At 38.4% G+C, this 16,571-nt stretch overlaps 1 protein-coding gene across 3 annotated transcripts in view; it reads right to left on the bottom strand.

Annotated features, from left to right (window-relative positions):
* The window catches only part of SGMS1 (sphingomyelin synthase 1), a 310,623-nt gene that overhangs the window by 134,357 nt on the left and 159,695 nt on the right, over nucleotides 1-16,571 (bottom strand). For all 3 annotated transcript variants that reach the window (XM_036924032.2, XM_036924033.2, XM_036924034.2), the window contains exon 3: nucleotides 2,429-2,570. The gene's annotated coding sequence lies outside the window, so the exon portion shown is untranslated. The remainder of the gene's footprint in view (nucleotides 1-2,428; nucleotides 2,571-16,571) is intronic.

Genomic DNA, 16,571 nt, shown 5'->3' with positions numbered 1-16,571 from the left:
CCTAATTTGGAGAAGTACTAGCTGAACAGAATTCGGATTAGGTCACCAAAATAATAGGACGAATGCCATTCATTACCCATATGGAATTCTTTGTCACCACTCTTTAGCATGTTATAAAAGAAAATTTTTAAATGCTGGGGAAAAAGCTGAAGTTATCCTAAGTAAAAATGGATCTAGAACACAATAATTCTAATTTTGTACTTTTTAGGAGGTATACTTTTCATAAGAATAAAAACTGGAAACATTCACGCCAAAATATTATCAGTGGCTACCTCTGAGTAGAGATTTGTATTTTGTTTGTCTGAGCTTGTCAATGATTACCAAATTTTCTATTTCAATTCTGAAAAAGATTACATTTAATAATGGAAGAAATTTTACTTATGGTAAAATTAATATGGTATACCTGTAATTTGAGGTTTGTGTATTTCATAAATTTTACAAGTCCTGAGTAAATGCCAGAACTGTCCTTAACTGTGTGATTGTGTGTCCGAACTCCAATTACAAGTACTTTGGAAGGAAGAGCCGTTTATCCAAAATACAAGTACTTTGGAATGGAGTCAACCCTAAGTATTACTGGCAGTGTAGTAAGCACAGTGTTGGAAATGACAAGCGGCCAGAGTAGACATACCTCCCACTCCTGCAGAGTGGCTCAGTCTGTCATAAACCAAAACTGTCACTATCTGGATGCAACCTCACCAGCAATTGCCCCAGGCCTATCTAGAAGGCTTCACATCTTCACTTCTGTGAGGAACCAGTCCATTTAACTGTTTGTTTTAAGACTGCCTTTGTATTAATGCAAATCATAAAAACATTTCTTGAACACGTTTGCCATCTAAATGTCACCACTGTGTGCAATTGATGAGGCAGTATAATTGCTAAAAGCACAGTCTGTGAAATCCAACTAATCTGGGTTCAAGTTCTGGCTCCACAAGTTTCTAATTTCATGAGCTTGGGCAAGTTTCATAATGTCACAAGCCTTAGTTTATCATCTTTCAAAGAAGGTTGACCACACCTACCTCCCAAGATTTTAGTGAAGATTAAAAATACATATCAGTATATATAGCCATCTTCTAATGTAACAAAAATATTTCAGAAACCTAGGTACACAGATTTTCAAATCATTTAGGCCACTGTTGGGAAAAGAAAAAACATTTATTCTTACACTCACTTAAACTTGAAACTCATATTCTGCAGGGTAACTTCCCAGCTACACAGGCTGAAAGTGATCACTGAGCCAATACTAAGCACTGATATTCTACACTTTAAAGGATTCAGACTCTGAAACAACTTTGTTAACTAGATGAGACGATTCCTGACAAAGTCACATCATTCCTCACCTACCTCATCTTCACAAACTCTATATTGAAAGGTTCTGGGTAATGGTACAAATGATGTCACAGATACCATAGGATTAGAAGTATAAATGTCTACTCCTACCTTCTCTACTGGACTCATAATCAACTCAGAATGTATCAAGACATAAGAGCCTATGTTAGAAAGAGGACATATCTTAAAAACGTGTTGTGCCAATAATAGACTTTCAGTTAAATTATGAAACTGAATGTTGAAAATATTTAATATGTTAACTAAATGTTATAAGTATAATTATAAACCAAATAAGGTTCCATGCAATGGGAAAAAGTAGCAAATAATGGTGAAAAAAGTAGAACAAAAGGTTAAAATTCTATAAGCATTAGGATATTTTTCAAACCTTGTTTCCAACTGTCTCCACAGCACAAAATATATATAAGACTGATAATTTAGTGCTGAATCTCAATTCTGCCACTTACTCTCTGGGAAACAGTAGGCCAGTTATGGACCCACTTGGAACTTCAGTGTCCTCATCTAGAAAATGAGACTTTTATAATGTTCTCATGATGGTGTGATGATAAAAGATGTAAAATACCTGGCACAGGATACACCTTTAGTGTTCTGGACTGGTAGATGAGAAAAAGAAACTAAAGGATCAAGGTGACACACAGCACGACAGGCTATGCCAGAAGAGCACGCCAATGCATCAAAGCCAGACGTCCACTGAGGGTCTCAGGATATGAAATAATGCATGACCCTGGCCTGACAACAAACACTGTTGATAAGAATTGAAGGTTATAAGCAAGAAAATGAAGTAACCACTTCACATGGTGACTTATGGGGGTCAAGGAGATAAGCAGGTCAAAGTCAATGACTAACAGGGTAAGCAGTCAGTGCATGGCAGCCAACACCCAGTCAGACTCAAAACGGCCTTGATGTCCTTCAGGGTAAGAGGAAAGCCAATAAGTAACAGCTGATTCCAAGAACAACAATCCCTGAGCTTGATACTGGCTGCCCTATTCCCAGAAAAGAAGTCAGTGAGGTCCCTGGCTAGAAATTTGTTACTACTTTCATCTGCTCACCCCAGGTTCAAACCAACATCTAAGTTATTACATACCTCCAATAGCTACTGTTTTGCATTTATCGATGGGTTCCTTTAAAATTATTCTCATGTACACTTCCTGAAGCAGAGTCTTGTCTTCTATTTCATAAGTTTCCAGAACACAGTTTTGTGCATCCCGAAGAACTCAATGGTGTATCTAGAATAAAGAAACAATTTTAGCTTAACCACTTCAAACACAGAATAATGAAGTCTTAAAGCTGAAAGAGACCTTTTAAATCTGTACACCCCACTACAAATAAAAGCATTAAAATATTAAAATATGAGACTGGAAACAAAAAATTCACAATTGACCTTCCCCACCTCCATCTTTTTTTTCTTTCTGTTTTTAAGCCTTTTTTTGGTCATAAAATATACATAACATAAAACTTGTCCCATCTTTTCTTAATTGAAGACTAAAGTCTATAACTCTCTATCACATAAAGGTATTTCTCCTTTTTATCATATAGGTATTTCTCCTAATATGTATAATAGATGAATATATATTATCTTTAATTTGTCAACATAACTGATTTTCGCAAATTAACAATAGTAGCTTCAATATGAAAACAGACTAGTTTTTTAGCCTTAGTAGTTATCCTCTTTACAAGATGACTGATAAAAAAGGTGGTAATTTCTCTGAAGCCAAAACACAACCCTCTTAAATGATACCTTTTATAATTACATATGTATGAGTGGGTGTTTGCATAATCAGGAAGCTAGAGATAATGTTTTGCATCTGAAAAAAAAGAGCTATTCATTTAGTCCCTATGTATAGCCCCATGTACTTACACATGAAAGAATGTGAAATCTAACTGTAGCTAGCAAGGTAGTCTCTTATTTCGGTTGTGTTGAATTTAATCAGTTCTATATATTTTTTCTCTATAATAATCAATTAGAAGTAGGTTCTCAACTCTTTTCAGGTTCATGTAAGCCCTGTATCATTGAGTACCTGATGAAATCTAAACCTATTCTACCACCACTCAAATTTCAGGGACCGTGAACTCTTTGAAGCCACCCCTGGACCCTGGAATAAAAATTCTAAGGGTTCCCATGAACCAAACTGGGTAGCTGATAACTTGAGCTAACTTACAGGCTTAACTGTGAGGAAACAATTCTGGGAACACAAAAAACCCTTCATGATAGTCCCTAAGGACCTGGTCATACCAGGCATTCTGCCATTTAATCATTCTTTACCCTACCTGTAAGAAAGAGTGCTATACCTGTAAATAATCAAGTACAGAGATTCCCAACTTACAATGGTTTGACTTAAAATTTTTCAACTTTATGATGGTACAAAAGTGATATGCATTCAGTAGAAACTATAGTTCAAATTTTGAATTTGGTTCTCTTCCTGGGCTAGCAATATGTGGTACGTACCCTCGCATGATGCTGGGCAAGGCAGTGAGCCACAGCTCCCACATCAGCCTCACAACTACAAAAGTAAACAACTAATACACTTGGAACCTTCTGTCCCCATAAAACCATTCTGGTTGTCACTTTCAGTGCAATATTCAATAAATTACATGAGAACACCTTATTACAAAATAGGTTTGTGTTGGATGATTTTGCCCAGCTATAGGCTAATGTAAGTGCTCTGAGCATGTATAGTGTGGGCTAGGCTAGGCTATGAAGTTTGATAGGTTAGGTATATTAAATGGATTTTTGACACGATATTTTCACCATACAATGTATTTAAGGGGATATAACCCCACTATAAGTTGAGGAAGATCTGTACTGCCACAAAGAAAGCTACTGTCACAAACTAACTAAAAAAAGAGAGAAAAAATGGGACACCTGTCATTAATTAGCTTAAAAGTGTTCAATTAAGCCTTCACAGTAAAATATATTTACATAACAGAACATCTCCTGATGATACCAATATACAGTATACATACCTGAAGATAAATCAATGGCTTCCCCCCAGATAAAAGTATACCCCAGGAAATAGGTTGTTGCTTATATTCAAGGCCTCACTAAGTCTCATATTAAAAACACAAATCTTGGTTTATTTTGAGTAAAGAAATAATGTTTGGGAAAGTAACTTCAATTACTACTAGCTTTAGATGCCTATGATCAACTTGGCAGAAACTGGTTAGCAAAAAGGAAGCAAAGGAATAGATTGAACTATTTGGGGGAGGTAGGACCTAAAAATAGTAAATATGAGATTATCATTTTAAAAAACCTTTCAAATATTATTTTAAAAAGTAACATGGAAACAAGAACAAACCCACGGACCAATGGGACAGAATAGAGAGCCCATATATAAACCCAAGCATATATGGTCAATTAATATATGACAAAGGAGCCATGGATATACAATGGGGAAATGACAGCCTCTTCAACAACTGGTGTTGGCAAAACTGGACAGCTACATGCAAGAGAATGAAACTGGAACCATTCTGGAAAGCGGTATGGAGGTTCCTCAGAAAAGTAAAAATAGAAAAATCATTTGACCCGGAAATTTCACTCCTAGGAATTTACCCAAAGAATACAAGTTCGCAGATTCAAAAAGACATATGCACCCATATTGCAGCACTATTTACAATAGCCAAGATATGGAAGCAACCTAAGTGTCCATCAGTGATGAATGGACAAAGAAGATGTCATACATATACACAATGGAATACTATTCAGCCATAAGAAAGAAACAAATCCTACCATTTGCGATTACATGGATGGAGCTAGAAGGTATTATCCTCAGTGAAATAAGTCAGGCAGAGAAAGACAAATACCAAATGATTTCCCTCATTTGAGGAGTATAACAACAAAGCAAAACTGAAGGGACAAATCAGCAGCAGACTCACATACTCCAAGAAGGGACTAGTGGTTATGAAAGGAGAGGGGTGGGGGAGGATGGTAGGGGAGAGGGAGAAGGGGCTTGAGGGGTATTATTATTAGTAAACATGTTGTGGGGGGAATCATGGGAAAGACAGTGCAGCACAGAGAAGACAAGTAGTGACTCTGTGGCATATTACTATGCTGATGGACAGTGACTGCAATGGGGTATGGGGGAGAACTTAATAATATGGGTGAATGTAGTAACCACATTGTTTTTCATGTGAAACCTTCATAAGAGTGTATATCAATGATACCTTAATAAAAAAAAAAGCAATATGGATTTGGGGTTACAAGTGGCCAATGGAATAGGGCTATTTATCTCTTCTTCCCTCAAAATCCCAGTTAAAAAGTATTGAAAGAGGAAAAAAGACATAAACCCATAAGGACAAGAACAGATAAGTACATTAGAGCAGACACAGACAGCAGTGGCATTATGGAAGAAGGAAATGACTGCTGAGCAGAGCAGAGCATGTGGCAACCTCATAGAGAGGCAGATGCTGCCAGCTGACTGCTCCAGAAAGGCTCAGGACACAGAGCTTTTGATTCCTCAGCAAGAGAGGGCAAGGATTTGAGAAGAGGGGGAATGGTTAAAAGTCCGTACAAAAACTAGTCAGACCTTGTGTGACTCCACATACAAAAATTAATTCAGGGTGGAGCCAAGATGGCGCCATGAGTAGAGCAGCAGAAATCTCCTCCCAAAACCACATATATCTATGAAAATATAACAAAGACAACTCTTCCTAGAATAAAGACGAGAGGACACAGGACAACATCCAGACCACATCCACACCTGCGAGAACCCAGTGCCTCGTAAAAGGGGTAAGATACAAGCCCCGGCCCTGCGGGACCCGAGCGCCCCTCCCCCCAGGTACCGGAGGAGAAGAATAGGCAGAGCGGGAGGGAGACGAAGCCCAGGCCTGCTGAACACCCAGCCCCAGGCATCCGGACCAGAGAGCAGACACAGTGCATGCGCGGGGCCCAGGATACTAGGGAAATAGGGCAGCAACAGCAGTGAGCGGGTACCGGAGGCCCGGCACCAGAGGACGTAAGAAAAGAGAGCGGCCATTTTTTTTTTTTCTGTTTTGATTTGGCAAGTGCTTTTTCGAAGTCTTAAAGGGATAGGGACCCCAATACTAGGGAAAAAGGGCACCAAGACCGGTGAGCAGATGCCTGAGGCTGGCGCCAGAGAATAAAGACGAACAAGCGGCAATTTTTTTTTTTTTTTAATTAAAAATTTTGTGTGTGTGTGTGTGTGTGTGGTCGGTGTTTTGCTTTGGCAGGTGCTTTTTGGAAGTCTTAAAAGGGCAGGGAGGGACACTTAATCAAGAGGTAGGAAATCCAGGGATCTCTGGGCACCCTAATCCCCTGGGCTGCAGGGAGCACGGAGGCCCCTTACGGAGATAAATAGCCTCCCAGCCGCGAACCCTCCAACGCGACTCCACCACTTTGGAGCAGCTGCCCGAGCCAGGCCACGCACACAGCAACAGCGGAGATTAACTCCATAGCAGCCGGGCAGGAAGCAGAAGCCCTGTCTGCGTGAAGTTACCCAGAACAAGCCACTAGAGGTCGCTGTTCTCCCAGGAGAGGAAGGCCACAAACCAAAGAGAAGGGAAGTTCTTCCAATCGTCACCCGTTCCAGCTCTGCAAACTATTCCTATCACCATGAAAAGGGAAAACTACAGGCAGACAAAGATCACAGAGACAACACCAGAGAAGGACACAGACCTAACCAGTTTTCCTGACAAAGAATTCAAAATAAAAATCATAAACATGCTGACAGAGATGCAGAGAAATACGCAAGAGATATGGGATGAAGTGCGGAGGGAGATCACAGATGCCAGAAAGGAGATTACAGAAATGAAACAAACTCTGGAAGGGTTTATAAGCAGAATGGATAGGATGCAAGAGGCCATTGATGGAACTGAAACCAGAGAACAGGAACACATAGAAGCTGACATAGAGAGAGATAAAAGGATCTCCAGGAATGAAACAATATTAAGAGAACTGTGCAAACAATCCAAAAGAAACAATATCTGTATTATAGGGGTACCAGAAGAAGAAGAGAGAGGAAAAGGGATGGAAAGTATCTTGGAAGAAATAATTGCTGAAAACTTCCCCAAACTGGGGGAGGAAATAATTGAATAGACCACGGAAATACACAGAACCCCCAACAGAAAGGATCCAAGGAGGACAACACCAAGACACATAATAATTAAAATGGCAAAGATCAAGAACAAGGAAAGAGTTTTAAAGGCAGCTAGAGAGAAAAAGGTCACCGATAGAGGAAAACCCATCAGGCTAACATCAGACTTCTTGACAGAAACCCTACACGCCAGAAGAGAATGGCATGATATATTTAATGCAATGAAACAGAAGGGCCTTGAACCAAGGATACTATATCCAGCACGACTATCATTTAAATATGGTGGGATTAAACAATTCCCAGACAAACAAAAGCTAAGGGAATTTGATTCCCACAAACCACATCTACAGGACATCTTACAGGGACTGCTCTAGATGGGAGCACTCCAAGAAAGAGCACAGAACAAAACACCAAACATATGAAGAATGGAGGAGGAGGAATAAGAAAGGAGAGAAGAAAAGAATCTCCAGACAGTGTACATAACAGCTCAATAAGCAAGCTAAGTTAGGCAGTAAGATACTAAAGAGGCTAACCTTGAACCTTTGGTAACCATGAATTTAATCCTGCAATGGAAATAAGTACATATCTTTCAATAGTCACCCTAAATGTTAATGGGCTGAATGCACCAATCAAAAGACACAGACCAATAGAATGGATAAAAAAGCAAGACCCATCTATATGCTGCTTACAAGAAATCCACCTCAAACCCAAAGACATGTACAGACTAAAAGTCAAGGGATGGAAAAACATATTTCAGGCAAACAACAGCGAGAAGAAAGCAGAGGTTGCAGCACTAATATCAGACAAAATAGACTTCAAAACACAGAAAGTAACAAGAGATAAAGAAGGACACTACATAATGATAAAGGGCTCAGTCCAACAAGAGGATATAACCATTCTAAATATATATGCACCCAACACAGGAGCACCAGCATAAGTGAAACAAATACTAACAGAACTAAAGGGGGAAATAGACTGCAATGCATTCATTCTAGGAGACTTCAACACACCACTCACCCCAAAGGATAGATCCACCGGGCAGAAAATAAGGAAGGACACAGAAGCACTGAACAACACAGTAGAGCAGATGGACCTAAGAGACATCTACAGAACTCTACATCCAAAAGCAACAGGATACACATTCTTCTCAAGTGCACATGGAACATTATCCAGAACAGACCACATACTAGGCCACAAAAAGAGCCGCAGTAAATTCCAGAAGATTGAAATCCTACCAACCAACTTTTCAGACCACAAAGGCATAAAACAAGAAATAACCTGTACAAAGAAAGCAAAGGCTCACAAACACATGGAGGCTTAACAACACGCTCCTAAATAATCAATAGATCAATGACCAAATCAAAATGGAGATCCAGCAATATATGAAAACAAATGACAACAATAACACTAAGCCCCAACTTCTGTGAGACACAGCAAAAGCAGTCTTAAGATGAAACTATATAGCAATCCAAGCATATTGAAAAAAGGAAGAACAATCCCAAATGAATGGTCTAATGTCACAATTATCAAAATTGGAAAAAGAAGAACAAATGAGGCCTAAGGTCAGCAGAAGGAGGGACATAATAAAGATCAGAGAAGAAATAAACAAAATTGAGAAGAATAAAACAATAGCAAAAATCAATGAAACCAAGAGCTGGCTCTTTGAGAAAATAAACAAAATAGATAAGCCCCTAGCCAGACTTATTAAGAGGAAAAGAGAATCTATGCACATCAACAGAATCAGAAACGAGAAAGGAAAAATCACAGTGGACCCCACAGAAATACAAAGAATCATTAGAGAATACTATGAAAACCTATATGCTAACAAGCCGGGAAACCTAGGAGAAATGGACAACTTCTGAGAAAAATACAACCTTCCAAGAATGACCCAGAAAGAAACAGAAAATCTAAACAGACCAATTACCAGCAACGAAATTGAAGCGGTAATCAAAAAACTACCAAAGAACAAAACCCCCGGGCCAGATGGATTTACCTCGGAATTTTATCAGACATACAGGGAAGACATAATACCCATTCTCCTTTAAGTTTTCCAAAAAATAGAGGAGGAGGGGATACTCCCAAACTCATTCTACGAAGCTAACATCACCCTAATACCAAAATCAGGCAAAGACCCCACCAAAAAAGAAAACTACAGACCAATATCCCTGATAAATGTAGATGCAAAAATACTCAACAAAATATTAGCAAACCAAATTAAAAAATACATCAAAAGGATCATACACCATGACCAAGTGGGACTCATCCCAGGGATGCAAGGATGGTACAACATTCGAAAGTCCATCAACATCATTCACCACATCAACAAAAAGAAAGACAAAAACCACATGATCATCTCCATAGATGCTGAGAAAGCATTTGACAAAGTTCAACATCCATTCATGATAAAAACTCTCAGCAAAATGGGAATAGAGGGCAAGTACCTCAACATAATAAAGGCCATCTATGATAAACCCACAGCCAACATTGTACTGAACAGCGAGAAGCTGAAAGCATTTCCTCTGAGATCGGGAACTAGACAGGGATGCCCACTCTCTCCACTGTTATTTAACATAGTACTGCAGGTCCTAGCCACGGCAATCAGACAGAACAAAAAAATACAAGGAATCCAGATTGGTAAAGAAGTTAAAATGTCACTATTTGCAGATGACATGATACTGTACATAAAAAACCCTAAAGACTGCACCCCAAAACTACTAGAACTGATATCGGAATACAGCAAAGTTGCAGGATACAAAATCAACACACAGAAATCTGTGGCTTTCCTATACACTAACAATGAACCAACAGAAAGAGAAATCAGGAAAACAACTCCATTCACAATTGCATCAAAAACAATAAAATACCTAGGAATAAACCTAACCAAAGAAGTGAAAGACTTATACTCTGAAAACTACAAGTCACTCTTAAGAGAAATTAAAGGGGACACTAACAGATGGAAACGAATCCCATGCTCGTGGCTAGGAAGAATTAATATAGTCAAAACGGCCATCCTGCCCAAAGCAATATACAGATTTGATGCAATCCCTATGAAACTACCAGCAACATTCTTCAATGAACTGGAACAAATAATTCAAAAATTCATATGGAAACACCAAAGACCCCAAATAGCCAAAGCAATCCTGAGAACGAAGAATAAAGTAGGGGGGATCTCACTCCCCAACTTCAAGCTCTACTATAAAGCCACAGTAATCAAGACAATTTGGTACTGGCACAAGAGCAGAGCCACAGACCAATGGAACACACTAGAGAATCCAGACATTAACCCAGACATATATGGTCAATTAATATTTGATAAAGGAGCCATGGACATACAATGGCGAAATGACAGTCTCTTCAACAGATGGTGCTGGCAAAACTGGACAGCTACATGTAGGAGACTGAAACTGGACCATTGTCTAACCCCATACACAAAAGTAAATTCAAAATGGACCAAAGACCTGAATGTAAGTCATGAAACCATTAAACTCTTGGAAAAAAACATAGGCAAAAACCTCTTAGACATAAACATGAGTGACCTCTTCTTGAACATATCTCCCCGGGCAAGGAAAACAACAGCAAAAATGAGTAAGTGGGACTATATTAAGCTGAAAAGCTTCTGTACAGCAAAAGACACCATCAATAGAACAAAAAGGATCCCTACAGTATGGGAGAATATATTTGAAAATGACACATCCGATAAAGGCTTGACATCCAGAATATATAAAGAGCTCACACGCCTCAACAAACAAAAAACAAATAACCCAATTAAAAAATGGGCAGAGGAACTGAACAGACAGTTCTCCAAAAAAGAAATAAAGATGGCCAACAGACACACGAAAAGATGCTCCACATCGCTAATTATCAGAGAAATGCACATTAAAACTACAATGAGGTACCACCTCACACCAATAAGGATGGCTGCCATCCAAAAGACAAACAACAACAAATGTTGGCGAGGCTGTGGAGAAAGGGGAACCCTCCTACACTGCTGGTGGGAATGTAAGTTAGTTCAACCATTGTGGAAAGCAGTATGGAGGTACATCAAAATGTTAAAAATAGACCTACCATTTGACCCAGGAATTGCACTCCTAGGAATTTACCCTAAGAATGCAGCAATCAAGTATGAGAAAGATCAGTGCACCCCTATGTTTATCGCAGCACTATTTACAATAGCCAAGAATTGGAAGCAACCTAAATGTCCATCGATAGATGAATGGATAAAGAAGATGTGGTACATATACACAATGGAATACTACTCAGCCATAAGAAAAGGGAAAATCCAATCATTTGCAGCAACATGGATGGAGCTGGAGGGTATTATGCTCAGTGAAATAAGCCAAGCAGAGAAAGAGAAATATCAAATGATTTCACTTATCTGTGGAATATAAGAACAAAGGAAAAACTGAAGGAAAAAAACAGCACCAGAATCACAGAACTCAAGAATGGACTAACAGGTACCAAAGGGAAAGGGACTGGGGAGGATGGGTGGGTAGGGAGGGATAAGGGAGGGGAGAAGAAAGGGGGTATTAAGATTAGCATGCATGGGGTGGGGGAGAAAGGGGAGGGCTGTACAACACAGAGAAGGCAAGTAGTGATTCTACAACATTTTGCTGTGCTGATGGACAGTGACTGTAAAGGGGTTTATAGGGGGGACCTGGTATAGGGGAGAGCCAAGTAAACATAATATTCGTCATGTAAATGTAGATTAATGATACCAAAAAAAAGGCAGTTCCTGTGTGGTGACCTCCAGTGAGTTCTACACAAGGGTATAAAGAGCATATAAAAGTGTAGGTAAAGGGCCTGTTTGTGTTTATACAGAGGATCAAAGCCTAATTTGGCTACCCCAAAAATCAACTACGATACGATATGAAAAAGAACTTCCAACATCAGCACTCTCTGGAAGACTCATGCCAGAAGATGATCATCAAAAAACCCCAGCAAAGATCCATGCACTGTTACAGGTGTAGATGCACTCATCCCACCAGTTCCTGGACTTGCCATGGGAATGAAGAAGGAGATATCTAAGCTGGCCTGTGCATATAGTAAAACAACAAATTTGACTGGATCTATACTGTTGGAACTCAACCAAGAATTAGGAGAACTGCAAATTGTAGTGCTCCAAAATCTTACAACTACAGACTATTTACTGTTAAAAGAACATATGGGATGTGAACAGTCCCCCGGAATGGGTTGTTTTAATTTGTCTGATTTCTCTCAGACTGTTCAAGTTCAGTTGGACAATATCCACCATATCATAGATAAGTTTTCACAAATGCCTAAGGTGCCTAACTGGTTTTCTTGGTTTCACTGGAGATGGCTGGTGATTACAGGTATGCTTTGGTTATGCAACTGAACTCCTATTATATTAATGTGTGTGCGCAATTTAAGTAGTAGATTAAAACCTATACATGCTGAAGTTACTCTACAAGAAGATATGTCAAAGAAATAAACAATCTTCCCATGTTTTCTTCCGCCTGCTACTTCTATAGCTTTTCTTCTTCCTTCCTAATTACAACCCTTAAATAGAATTCGTGCCTCATATCAAATTTACCGAGTATCATAATTCTTCCAAGTGGTAAAGATACCTCAAGACAAGTGCTGGGCATAGAAGCCACAGGGCATAAATATGCAAAGAAGTAAAAAGCTAACCTTTTCAAACAATAAGGCTTCTCTCTCACTTACCAACTTTACATTTCCCTGTATGGGCCCGGAAGATGACTGGTTAGCCAGAGACGGGTAAGATTCCTCAAGGGAGGAACAACCTAAGACAGGCACAGTCTCAGGGGGGCCATCAGGTGAGAAATTGGGGATCAACAGAGGTGAGGCTTAGAACTTCACCGCCCCTGTTCTGAGAGAAATCTTCTGCATACGTGGATGTTTTATTGCCCTTGTCTAGCTTGGATTAACACATAGTCTACAGGCACACACCTGATCATCTACATTTGCTCTCTTACAACACTAAACTATGTTTTCTACCTTTATCTTGTATCTACCTATCACTTCAGCATTTTATTAAAAATAATAATAATAAAGAAAAAAATGTGGTATCCACATATAAATCAAGTATAAAAACCAAATGAGTATTCATATTTGAACTGTTTATAGTTCATAATGCATGAGCAAAACCGAAAGTTTCTGTGATGACTGCCCTTGTACTGTTCACCATGTAACTTATTCACTATGTAAGAATTTGTTCTCCATGTAAGAACTTGTTCGTTATGCTTCAGAAGATTGGAGACTGATGAAAATTAGGCTTGGGGTGGATTGATGATTTTGCATTGAGCATTGACTCCCCTATGCAGAATTTTATTGTTGTTAACAACCATTTGATCAATAAATATGAGAGATGCCCTCACAAAGAAAAAAAAGAAAGCACTATATAAACAATGTTATTAAGTTCCAAAATTTATGGGGTAATCTAATAAAGATGTATTGGTGGTGTTCAAAGAAAAGCAATTATGTGAAATAGCTCCTGAGCCTTGAAAAACTAAGTACATCCATCCTTCTGCCCTTTCCCCAGAATGATCGTTAGGTTGTAATTGGAGTAAAATGTATAAAATATCAAGTAGTCGAATTTATTTTTATTTGATTTGCTATACAGTTGACCTTTGGGAAAGCACTCCTCATGTCTATCAATTTATTTGCATACAATTTTTTTCTGAAATAGGGGACGTTAATGGCAGAATAAAGGAAGACAGGCTATGATTTATACAGAAGTTTTTTAGTTATGTGACTCCAAGTCCTTAATTTCTGGTCTCTAAAATGTATACATTTATAACAAAAACTCAGTCATTTATACAGTAAATCCTGGAAATAGTCCAGTAAATGAAACTACTCACATGGTGTCATGACTAAATACTTTTGTTGTTGTTGAGTTTTTTTAGTTTTGTTTTTACTAATTCTGGATGAATTATTTTTGTAATTCATTTCATAATTCATCAAAATGTAAAACACTTTGAAGTCCTACTGTCCAAAAACAACCACTCTTAATATTTGGGTATATTTTCTTCCTGCCACTTTTAATGCATTTGTTTTCTCTGTGTGTATTTGTGTGTGCATGCCATACATTTGTATAGTCATATATACAGACACAATTTTATATCTTTTCACCTGATATTAAAACATAAGCATTTTCCACATTAAAAAAAAAGAAAAAAATTAATTCAAAATGGATTGAGGAGCTAATGTAAGTTCTGAGACAATCAAACTCCTAGGAGAAAATAAACACTTGATTTGGCAATGATTTCTTGGCAATGACACCAAAAATACATCAACAAGTGCAAAAATATTCAAATGGGACTATGCCCAAATTGAAAACTGCTGTGCAGCAAAGGAAGTAAAAAGGCAATCTATGGAATGGGAGAAAATATTGGCAAACTATCTATATAAGAGGTTAATACCCAAAGTATATAAAGAATTCCTAGAACTCAACACCAAAAAACAAATAACCCAATTAAAAATGGACAAAGGACTTGAATAGACATTTCTCCAAAGATCTACAGATGGTGAACAAGAATATGAAAGGTGCTCAACATCACCGGTCATCAGGGAAATGATCAACAAACAAAATAAGATATCACCTCACACTTTTGAGGATGGCAACTATTAAAAAAACACAAAATATAATGTTGGCAAGGATGTGGAGAAAAGGGAACTCCTGTGCACTGTTGGTGGGAATATAAATTAGTGTAGCCAATGTACAGATGTTCCTCAAAAAATTAAAAACAGAACTACCCTATGGTATAGCAATTCACTTCTTAATATATGCCTCCAAAAAAAAACTGAAAACAGAATCTCAAAGAGATATTTGCACACCCATATTCACTACAGCATTATTCACAATAGCCAAGAAGTAGAAGTGTCCATCAACAGATGAATGGACAAAGAAATGTTGATATATACATATAGAAGAAGAAGAAGGAAATCATGGCCTATGCTACAACATGGATAAACTATAAGGACATTAAGCTAAGTAAAATAAGCCAGTCACACAAAGACAAGACTATAAGATTCACTTACATGAGGTATCTAAGTAGTCAAACTCTTAGAAAGTAGAACTGTGGTTGCCAGAGCCCAGGGGCAAGGAAGAAAGGGAAGTTGCTCAATGGGTATAGACTTCCAGTTTTGCAAGATGAAAAAGTTTTAGAGATCTGTTGCATGACAGTGTGAATGTAGTTAACATTACTGTATATCATACACTTAAAAATAGTTAAGATGGTCAATTTTACATTGTGGTTTTAAAAAAATTTTTTAAATAGGGAGATTATTCTGGGTTATCCAGCTTGGTCCAATATACCCACAAGGGTCCTAAAAAGTGAAGGAGGAAGGCAGCAGAGGAGGTGAAAATAATGTAATATGAGATGTATTTGACCTGCTATTGCGCCTTTAAAATGGGGGAAGGGAGCCATGAGTAAGAAGTACAGTCAGCCTCCAGAATGTAGGAAAAGAAAAGGAATGGATTCTCCTCCAGACCCTCAAAAAGGAATGAAGTCCTGTGGACACCTTGGTTTTAGCCCAGTGAGACCCATGTCAGACTTCTGACCTATAGAACTATAAAATAATAAGTTTGTGTTGTTTCAAGAAAAAATAAGAGGTGGCAAGTTAGAACCCCATACCTTCTCCCCACCTGGTAAAGCCACATAAACCATCCCTATTCCCATAACAGGAGGCAGTTTATTCTCTGGAGAAAATGATACAGCAAGACTTCAGATTCAGAGACATCAGATAAGGCTGAAATAAAGGCATTAAACATTTATAGGATCGGATGGTGAGACCTCTGGCTCCCTTCCACCACATGACTCCCCTAAATCCTCAGAGTCAGGCCTTCACCCTACAAAGAGATAAACAGGGAACTCCCTTTTGGAGAAACTGAAAGATTTAAGAAGAAAAGATCTACTGATTCTGATGTCTAAGAGTCAGTAACTCAGATGGTCTGGTCTCTGCCAGAAGGTTCTATAGTGATCTGGGAAAATTAACAGTGTACTTTTTATTGTTTCACTCCTAAATATGAAGAGACAACTAAAGCCTCACCATTTTTTTTAGAAAAGTCTCTAACATTAAAATCTGGAACCAAAACAAGCTGATACGGAGAAACACACAAGAAAAAGAAAAGTGCAAAGAGCAAAAGAAAACAGCAAAATAATCCAATTCATATTCTCCAAGGAAAAGAGACAACAT

This window comes from Manis pentadactyla, chromosome 8 (genome assembly GCF_030020395.1).
Source record: "Manis pentadactyla isolate mManPen7 chromosome 8, mManPen7.hap1, whole genome shotgun sequence".
Classification (NCBI taxonomy): Eukaryota; Metazoa; Chordata; class Mammalia; order Pholidota; family Manidae; genus Manis; species Manis pentadactyla.
This window is presented reverse-complemented; position numbering and strand designations above follow the sequence as displayed.